The sequence below is a fragment of the Chionomys nivalis genome, chromosome 2, assembly GCF_950005125.1.
Source record: "Chionomys nivalis chromosome 2, mChiNiv1.1, whole genome shotgun sequence".
NCBI classification, from domain to species: Eukaryota; Metazoa; Chordata; class Mammalia; order Rodentia; family Cricetidae; genus Chionomys; species Chionomys nivalis.
This window is the reverse complement of record NC_080087.1, coordinates 99125035-99136345: the sequence shown is the minus strand read 5'-3', so window position 1 is coordinate 99136345 and position 11311 is coordinate 99125035.

The following is an 11311-nucleotide window of genomic DNA, read 5'->3' as shown; positions in this document are numbered from 1 at the left end:
TCATGGAATATAAAAGGAGTTAAATGGATGCAAAATGTGAAAAGAACAAATTATACAATTCTATACACAAGACCCTGATGATCATCAAAAACCTTTTAACTTAAAAGCACGTTCAGCCATTGGAAGAATGTGAAATCAATATATTAAAATCAGTAGGCTTCTTATGTGCCAATGACAAACATACTGAAAAAGACCAAGTAATAACTAAAAGCTTCGATCTGATGACATTTGCTTTGTCTTTGCCTCATCAATGTAACTTAAAATCTTACACAAAACTATTATGCAATAAATATGTTTGTAGATAAAGAAAGCCTTAAAAGTGAATTTTTGTTTAAAGAAAAATACCCATCTCAGTTTTTACTTATTAACTAAAATGCATAGAAACTCCAAAAGTAGAAGTGGTCCAGTCATTTTGGGACATTGAAAATTACTTTTTAACAGTTTTCTGAGGAGAGAAAGTAAACATAATAGGAATATTTTTTTCAAAGTTTCATCTACAGTTCCTAAACATGTGTATTACAAAAGGCAATGAGTGGAATTTTTAAGTTGGCTTTAATGAAGAAATGTAAACATAAATACTGACCACTATTTCACTACCTTGGAATATAAACTCTAGGAAAGCAAGGATTTCTGTCTTTAAGATAGCCTCAGTGCCAAAACAAAAGCTAGAACAAAGCACACGTATACACACACACACACACACACATTTTTGAGTGCATAGATGAATTCCATAGCTAAGGGGTATTCAGTTATATCATAAATCTTAATAACTCATTAGATTACAGATGGTGCTGCAACAAAATTATGCTTGAAATACTAATTGCTTTAAAAATAACTTCAAATAAACACATTCTCATCCAAAATAGATTGTCTAATTCCTTCTAGATCATATTACATATTCATGAAAGCACCACAAGGTGGTGTAAAAAGCCTCATACTTCTGAAATCTTTTGGTCAATATTTTAATTCATTTTATTTATTTATTTATTTATTTATGTTTTTTCAAGACAGGATTTCTCTGTGTAACAGCTCTTGCTGTCCTTGAGCTCACTACACAAACCAGGCTGGCCTTGAACTTAAAGAGATCCATCTGCCTCTGCCCCCGAGTACTGGGATTAAAGGCGTGTGCCACCACCGCCCAGCTCACTTTACTTTGTAAGTAATTGTATTACCTAAATACTGTCAAAAGATGTCTATTGCTTGAGGAGTAGTGGGCTGTGTCCAACAGTATTCTATGCCATTCACTGCAGAGTAAGACCTAAGATTCCAAGTTGGCATTTATTTATTGATTGATTTATTTATTCCTGAGGGACATCTTTTAGGGTCACCTGGTTTGTCCCTACTGGGTAAACAATTCCAGGATTTGAGGATAGGGTGCCTCTGTGGAAACTGGAGATAATTGTACTTATTAAAGGACAAGGATGGTAGAATGGAAACCTGTGAGACTGCCTTTTCTATGAGTTGTTACTCGCATGGGTGGATTATATGGAGGCCCCATTTTGGACTTTAAAATGGTGTGTTGGTTTATCAGCTTGAAGTATAGCTTTGAAATATTTAGGCATGTGGCATATAGACTCTATTTCCACTCCTAACTAACATCTTGCAAATCTTGAAGTTAAGACTGTGGATAGAAAAATCAAAATGTTCCCTGCACGTATTTGCTTATTTAAAATATATATCTGTAGTGTCTATATTATAAATTTGAAATTTCAGTCATGATATCAGTAATTTATTAGGATAGTTTGTATTACCTATTTGTTTACTAGAAAATAAGAACTTTAACATTCGTTTCATTTAGTTTTTCTTTTCTATTGTATATATTAAAAATGTTAGCCGGGCAGTGGTGGTACACACCTTTAATCCCAGCACTTGGGAGGCAGAGGTAGGAGAATCTCTGTGAGTTCAAGGCTAGCCTGGTCTACAAGAGCTAGTTTCAGGCTCCAAAGCTACGGGGAAACCCTGTCTCGAAAAAACAAAACAAAAAAAAAACAAAAAAAAAAAAAAGAAAAGAAAAGAAAAGAAAAGAAAATGTTTAACAAAGATACATGTGGCTAGTTTTATTGTTATCCACTAATAATCTAGTTTGTCTCTTCTGGAAATATGATAGGATTCACCCATCTTTTATTACTAAGTGTGGCTTTTTACTTCTATAATTTAGATTTGTTGTTCGTGTTGTTGTTGTTATAGCACTAAGCAATCAAAGCAGGGCCTTGTTTATGCTAAGCAGACACTCTACACCTAGGAACATTCAAGCTCTCTTATAAGTTTCTTTAATGAAAGATCTCGCTATGTTGCCTAGGCTGAGATTGTCATGCATGATTCCGCTGCCTCAGATTCCTTGGTACCTGGGATTAACAAGCCTGATTTGTGGTAAAGATAATAATGGGTTTATTGAGATGTAAAACAGCAGAAATGTATTCAGAAGCCATGTGAATAAACTGCACCCAGGATTTGCTGGGACAAAGAGTAGCTGAGACTCCTTTCAAGTCATTTCTTATAGCTGCTTTGTTTCCTGGTCAGAACTGCTACTGAGCCTAGAATCAGTAAATTACTTTTATTCATCTGTTTGTTTGCTGAACTTTAGGTATGATTGACAAAAATTATGAACATTATCATATATAAACGTGATGTTTTCATATGCATATACATTATGAAACAATTACAGTAAAACTAACGAATATCACCTCATATAATATAATGAAAGTGACAAGATAAACAAACACAGCGGGGAGTTGATAAGAACATTAGTGTTGTTAGAAAGGTTCCTCTGACTAGGTAGGCAGTTTTTATTCCATCTTTGAGCTTGTTGATTATTTTCTTAGATTTTGTTGTTGGTATTTAGGAATTGCCTAGACTATACTCATTGTAGGCTCAGGCTGAAAAGTATAAAAACACTTGAAAGACATGGGTATGAGAAGAGACTCTCAGAGTTGTGGTGGTATTTTGTTTGTGCTCTAGGAAATAAAGCTAGGCTGAAGATCAGAGGGTAGAGCTAGTCACTAGCTAACTATAGAAGTCAAGCTATATAGCAATACACTTAAGTTATTGGCCAAACAGTGATTTAAATAGTATAGTTTCTGTGTGGTTATTTCAGGGCTGAGTTGCCAGGTAGTCAGGAACTAACAAGACGGCTTTTAGAGCAGTTCTCAACTAAGGGCAGAATCTCAGGGCAAGATTTAGACTTTTGAGGACTTTTTATATTATTGAGACTTAGAGATGGACTGAATGATTTTGGCTTTGTGACATTGTGAGCATGAGCCTTGAGGATTAGTGGAAGAATGTAATGTTTTGAACTTGGAAAGGCTTATGTGTTAGAACTTTGGTTCCTTAATAATGCAATGGCCAGAAATATAATTTTTTTAAACCAGAACCTAAAAAACTTATTGGCTCTGAAGGACTCTGATCTCATCAATATATTGATAGATTTATGGGTTTATAATGGAATGGACTATTAGAGTGATCACAAATGTGGGAGGTGTGACTTAATTGAAGGCATTGGGGCACTGGGGGATATGCCTTTGGGTGGTACATCCTCCACCTGGCCTCCTTTCTATCCTTTTTCTCCTATGCTTTCTCACCTTCCCTTCTTTTCTGACTTTTCTATCTTCTATGGTGACAAGAGGAGCATGCTTACCTTCCCATGATATCCTGCTTGCCACAGGTACTGAGTGACTATGGATTTAAATTTCTAAAACCAGAACCTAAAATAAATTTTTTCCATGTTACTTTGATCTATTTCAGATATTTTGTCACAGTGATTGGCTAACACTAATAGTTAACATTTGTGTGTTTGTGTGTATTTACTTTTATTGTTTCTTTGTAAATTTCACACCATGCCTTCAAATGCCTCTTATCTCTCTGTCTCCTAGCATATTCCCTTTCTCCTTGCAACCTACCCATTGATGGAGGTTTCTGTCCTGCCCAGTCCCACAATCCCAAATAAATACACAGAGGCTTATGTTAATTATAAACTGTTTAAATGGCCTATTTGCTCAGGCTTATTATTAACTAGCTCTTACAACTGAAATTTACCCATAATTCTTATCTATTTTTAATCATGTGGCTTAGTATCTTTTCTCAGTAAGGCATTCTTATCTTGCTTCCTCTGCATCTGGTTTGAGACTGCATCTGCCTTTCCTCTTCCCATAATTTTCCTACTCTAGTTAGTTACCTCTCCTATACTTCCTACCAGGCTACTGGCCAATTTATTTTATTAGATGAACACTAGTGACAAATCTTTACTGTGTTCAAGAGCATTATCTCACAGTGTTCCCCCCTTTTTACTTTTCAAAACAAGAACCCTGAATCTGATCTCCTTTGTTTAGCTTTTTTCCTAACCAATATCCATAATAACTTGTAATCAATACTTTAAACAAGACAAACATCCATAATCCATTTTTTGGGGGAAAGGTGGGCGTAGTTGTCTAGGCTACTTCCTGCTGATTGGGGATGCTGGTAATCTTTGGGGGCTCTTGGGAAAATGTAGGATTATGGTCAAATACTGACTGGAGTATTCTTTGAGTCTGGATCACTTCAACTAGTCACCTTAAGGCTGTCTTGAATATAGAACTCAGAGGAAACTATAATAGAAGCACTCTGAGACACTGCATCATCTGGGTCATCCACACCAATCAGAGGGAGGCTTCCTGCATCAAACTTAATTTTTATTAACCCAGAATGAATCCACAGTCTCTCATTTCCTGTGGAAAGAAAAGAAGAACCTCTTTCCCAAATTAACATATCTTTTGACTTAAATTTTGAAGTCAAGATATTTTTAAAATATATAGGGTTGTTTAATCCAACAGCATTTATAATCAAACGTCTTTTAGCAGATGTTGCTTCTTCCTCAGTAAGCAAACAATTCAAAGACAACACAATAACATACAGTATTCAGACTCTCGGTGTATTTTCCATCTTTGCATGGCTTTTTTATTAGTTTATTTCATTTTAAGCACTTTCTCTGTTCTTTTTCGTTTTTTTCCAAGCTTATGTGTATTTTTAAAGAACATTGTAAATGGTTTAAAGATTTTTAAAATCTGAATCAGTATATATCTATCTTTTTCTGAGCACATGAGTTGTTAATCTGCTAAATGGCATGGCTAGGATTAAAGCTGCGGCTTTGGTGGCTGGTTCTGCCCTATTCCTTGGCTTTCTGAGAGTCTAGTTTCACGGTGGAGGTAACCAGCCAGAACCACATTTATTTCCACAACTCTACAGAGTTTCTAGGTCCATACCATCACAAAGAAGCATGCTGCCATCTACTCATAAACACCATTTAAGTGTCTGATGGCAAAGTCTCTTAAAAGAGCTGTGTGGTTTTTGCTGCTAATGCTGAGTCAGGAAGCCTCTCTTAAAGGAGCTGTGCCTCTGTTTGCTTCTAACAAACAGAACCCACTTGAGAAAATGCTGCTACCAAGAAGTCATGCTTGACTTCTTTTGTGTCTAGAATCCCTTTCCAAACTCTCTCAGGTTTTATACTGATGTAGTTGCCAAACATTGGGTGCCATTTGTTAATAAAAGTTTCTGCTCTGCCCAGTCCCACAGCTGTTTAGTCCCAAATAAACACACAGAGTCTTATCTTAATTATAAACTGTTTGGTCTATTCACTCAGGCTTATTACTAACTAGCTCTTACAACTTAAATTAATTCATAATTCTTATTTAGCCACATGGCTTGGTACATTTTTCTCAGGCATTCTCATCTTGCCTTTTCTGTGTCTGGTTTGCAACTGCATCCTCTGCCTTTCTTTTTCCCACAATTCTCCTAGTCTGGTTGCTCTACCTATATTTCTTTCTTGGCTTTTGGCCAATCTGCATTTTATTAAACGAATACAAATGATAAATCTTTACGGAGTACAAGAGCATTATCCCATGGCACCTTCCCCAAAAAATCAAAACCAAATTTAAAAGAAAAGCTCAAAACCAAACAGAATTTTTAAAAAGAAAAAGAATCTTGTGGAAGCTGTAGTGTTTCCCATTGAGAAACACAGTTTACTCTTTAGTCTGTTCATATTTACTTGTAAGAGTTCATTGCCAAGAATCATTGATCTGGGGGCTGGAGAGATGGCTCAGAGGTTAAGAGCATTGCCTGCTCTTCCAAAGGTCCTGAGTTCAATTCCCAACAACCACATGGTGGCTCACAACCATCTGTAATGGGGTCTGGTGCCCTCTTCTGGCATGTAGGGATACACACAGACAGAATATTGTATACATAATAAATAAATAAATTTTTAAAAAAAGAATCATTGATCTGGCTTAAGGCCTCTGGTTTCTGCTATACCACCAATAATAGGCTCTCATTGGGGCTCCTCTTGGATCATATTACTGTCCTGTGTCATTGATATCTTGCTGTTTTGGATCTATAGGTTCATCTCCTTTACACGCTCCAGTAGGTCATAGATTTGGTGGGTATTTGGGGGTCTGCCAACTCATAGTTCTGGTTCTGGGCCTGGGTGGTAAGTGGGTTGGCCAGCTAACTCACTAACTTTCCCTCATCATCACTACCCTGGTGAACTTTCCAGCACTGCCTTGGCTGACTTACCAAATGCAGCCAGCAGCAGGGAACAGGGCCAGTTCTACTGCTCTCAGGCCCCCTTCATTCATATCACCAGAACAAGCGTCACTGTTTTGCTCAGGCAAGGTATGGGGTCCTCTTTCCTGATGGCTGTAGAGACCTTAAGAGGGGGAGTGGGGTCATCTCTCCTGCTCTAGTTCTCTGGGCAAGCTAACCTGGACCCCTGATAAACAGGGTCCGGTCTAGTGTGCTGTCCAGGCAGGGTGTAGGGCCTGCTCTCCTGTGTGTTGCAGGTGGTGTGGGGCAGGGATAGTTTTCTCACTTTCGTGACTCTGGTGCCAGCTCTCTCACCGACCACCGGTAGCAGGGGTAAGAGGAGTGGGGTATTTTTCTCTCACCCATGCCACCACATGGGTCAGAGTCAACTCTGTTGCTCTCATGCTCTCAGGGCTGGCTCACCTGCATCCCCAACAACAGGGTCAGCTCTGGTGTTCTTTCCAGGTGAAGTGCAAATCTATGGTGAAGAGTGGGACCATTTTTCATGAGTGCAAGGGATGGAGGACAAGCTCTCTCCAAGGAGTACTATCAACTCATCTGCTGCAGTGTCCAGCAAGAGGCAGGACCAGGCACTGAGGGTGGGGGGGGGGTCAGTGAAAAGCAGGGTCAGTTTAGCACAGCATGTTTCCAATGACCCCGAGCTAACAAGGACCAAGGACATCACCACAGACCCCAGGGTTAGAAGGACCATGAACCCAGAACCCAGACATAGCCCTCGTATTAGCACACCCCCAGCGGCAGCATGTCCACCAGGTAGCAACATGGTCCTGGGTGGCTGGTGAGAACTCAGATATCTGCAGAGTAACAGACACCACAGAAGACCCTGACCTCTGCATGGCCTGTGTTTGAATGTCTCGAAGGCTCCAGGTGGCAGCACCAGCCTCCTAGATAAGCGTGGCCCCTAACACGGCACAGTCCTCCGACACTGACATGGTCTGAGGTGGCCGACCAGATATCGGTCATTCACATGGCCCCTGGTGACATTAGGAGCTCCAGACATCAACTCAGACCCTGACTGCTGTAGGGCGATAGACCCAGACATGGCCCTCTGCAGCAACCCTGGCTAACCCCCGGGTGACAGCACAGGCCACTCAGATCAGAATGTCCCTGGTGGCTGCATGGCCTTCTGTAGTGATAGTTTATGTTTTAACAAATAAAGCTTAGCTGAAGATCAGAATGCAGAGCTAAGCTACTAGAGGCTAAGAAGTGGTGGCTCATAACTTTAATTCCAGGACTTGTGAGACATAGCCAGAGGAATCTCTGTTAGTTCAAGACCACCCTGGTACACATTAACCTCTATAGCTGACTCTGGGTTTTTATTATTGAGACTAACTAGAATTTGTGCTACAGCCCTCGGATGTCCTCATGGACACAGGTTGTGGCCCAGAACCTGGGCATCTATGTGGCCTTTGGTGGCAACGTGGGCTGCAGACGTCAATCAATATAGACCCTGGTCGTGATAGAACCATGGAATCAGACATGGTGCTAGATAGCAGCCTGGGCTCGGATGTCACCATGGTCCCAGGGGAAGCACAGGCCACCCAGATCAGCATGACCACTGCAACAGTATGGCTTCTGGATACCAACATGGCCCCAGATGGCAGCCCATGGGCTAAGGACATCAACAAAGACCTCATTAAGATAGATACCACAGACCCAGACATGGTCCTCAGCAGCAGCCTGGGCCAGGTTCTCAACATGTCCCTGGGTGTCTCTGTAGGCCACCCAGATTGGTATGGTCCCCATGACAGCAACATGACCCTAGGTGGCAGCCTAGACAGTAGACCCCTCACGGTTCCTAGGTGTGACAGGAGCCACAGACATCAATACAGGCCTCCTCAACTGTTACAGGGCCCTGCAGCATTAAGACCTGACCCTTGGTCATAGCCAAGCCCCAGACATCACCCTGTACTTGGGTGGCCAGCAGATCATGTCAGCCCTTTCCTCATCAACCTCAGCTTTTCAGACTCACCTCTCTCCATCGCCCACAAACCACTCCACCTCTTCCTCTGTCCACATCCCCACCCTGCGCTCTCTCACCACAGTGGTGCCAAACTGCCCAGTGCTAGGGCTTTTTGTTGGGTCACAGATGGTACTTGATTGAGTACTGCCTGCCCCAATCATAGGAATGGCATGGAGCTGTTGTTTTTCCTCTCTTTGGTGCTGGAGCCTGGAGATCTCGGGCAGCACTTGGTATGATGGTTCCTGTTGATTATGACTCCTGCAGACCCAAAAGTCTGTTGCCAGGGTGGGGGGTGGCGTGGGGCAGCTGCCATCTGTGTCCACCACTGATTCAGGTCCAGGTGGGGCCAGCAGTTCCTAGTTGACTGTGTCCTAATTTGCTTCTGGTAGCTTTTGATGTTACATGTAAGTCTTTAATTTACTCTGACTTGAATTATTTTATTATATAGTAGTAGGATTATATATAGATAATTCCCCAAGATAATTTGCTGATGACTACTTTCAGCATCTCGTATTCTTGGAAACTATCAATGATCACTTAACTGCGAAGGTAAAATGGCTCAGTGGGAAAAATACTTGTTATGTAAGTCCGATGACCTGAGTTCAATATCCAGAACTCATACAAAGGTGGACAAACAATTGCACAAAATTGTTCTCTGATACACTCTCTCTCCCACCTTTCACTCTTTCCACCCAAACTAATGAATAACTACAAAAATAAAACTTCAAAACTTAACCATAAATGCATAGTGTAAAGTTTGTACGGCCTGATAAGCCTCTCCAAACCAGACAAAATCAAACTGAATTAGAAAAAGCCCAGGTTTAATGAATGTCTGCGCTCCCGGGTAACCCTCGGGAAAACACAGAGAGTGGAAAGGAAGAACAGAAGACTACGTGTTCTTTCTCTGGGGAGCAGTTTAAATAGTCTGTGGGAGGGGTCTTGACCTTCTCTTGAAAGGGGTCACCATTTGGCAGACTTTCTCGGAGGTGGAGTCTGGATTGGTGCAACTCCCAAGGGGAGGGGGCTTGAAATGGAATTTTCCACCCAAACATTCCAAAATGGATGTCAGGGGCTGGGGAAAAGCCCCACCCAAACATTCCAGACTCTTTGGATACAGGGGTGTCAGCAGCCGAGGTGACACTTCCAACCAAACACATAGGTATTTGTTTTAGGGTTTTTTTTTTTTTTTTTCCTCTGATGAAACAGCAGGACTATCAGCAACTTGGGGAAGGAAGTGTTTCTTTGCCTTACACTTTTCCAATACAGTTCATCATCTAAGGAGTCAGGACATAAACTCCAACAGGGCAGGAACCTAGAGGCAGGAGCAAACGCTGCAGTCAGGGAGGATTGCTGTTTATTGATCTGCTTTCTTGTGCCACCCAAGACTACCAGCCCGGGGGTGGCAGCACCCACAGTGTATGCTGTGCACCCCCACACCCATCATCAAGCAAGAAAATTCACATAGCACTGCGGAAAGACAGATGTTACAAGGCTCCTCTGACTCCCTCACTGATGTAACCCTCCTCCCCCAACACTGATGTAATTGTGGGATTTATCTTTAAAACCAGTGTCTCTGAGTTTTGGCATCAAAAGAGATTTTGAAGGCAATACCCTATTCTTGTTCTGGCCATTATTAAAGGACTCATTCTCTGAATTGGCTTAATTAGTATGCATGCTGGTAATTGTCCCACGAGGATTGTTTCGCTCTGAATTGAAACATTCCCACAAGGAAAGACTTGGGCTTCACAAGGATGAAAAGAATCAAAGTGAGAGTGTTCATGGGGACCCCTTGCCAAGGATATATGGATACAGTAAACAGCTGCTGGGAAAGGCGACAAATCAATCAACTTAGCTACCAAGAGAGACACTGCAATATGTCTATCTGCCTAGAGGTCATACAGAGAGCTCTGGGGTTTTTATGACTTGTACTCCATGTTTGGGAGGGCTTTGGCCATGCAGCTGTTTTGAGTCATCTCTGCTCCTGTACGGAACCCCAATAAATAACCTATGTCATGCTGCTTACCATATTGATGCAGTACACTTTGATAAGGTCCTCTTTTCTTGGTGATTTAATAAGCTGCCTTTTTTTGTTTATTTGTTGAGACAGGGTTTATCTGTGTAACTGCCCTAGCTATCCCAGAACTAGCTCTGTAGACCCACCTGCCTCTGCCTCCCAGATGCTGGGATTAAAGGCGAGTGCCACCATGGCCTGGCTCTATCTTTGGATTTTGAGAACTTCATTACGTCAGGGTAAAGATATTTTTACATTTAATATAAGTAGGGTTCATGAATCTGTATACTGATTTTTCAGTTTTGATGATATGATTCTGACATGTCTCAAACAACTCCTCACCTTTCCGGAGAGGAAACCAATATCCAGATGTAAGAGCTCTGCCAACACTAAATGCAAGGATCTTCAGCAAGGAGAGTGTAATAGTTGCTCTGTTGTTGTTGCTTCTTAGGAGCAGAACATTCCTTAGGCCTTTTTTATCCGTTTGCCCTAAGGGTGCCCCTCCATTTATCCTAGCGCAGATCACTGTCAACAGATTAGCCTCCCCCACAACTAGGAGACAGTACCACACATAGTGAGCGCACATTCCCATTTCAAACAATACAATGAAGACAGGGCTGGAGAGATGGCTCAGAGGGGGCTGGAGAGATGGCTCAGTGGTTAAGAGCATTGCCTGATCTTCCAAAGGTTCTGAGTTCAATTCCCAGCAACCACATGGTGGCTCACAACCATCTGTAGTGAGGTCTGGTGCTCTCTTCTGGCCTGAA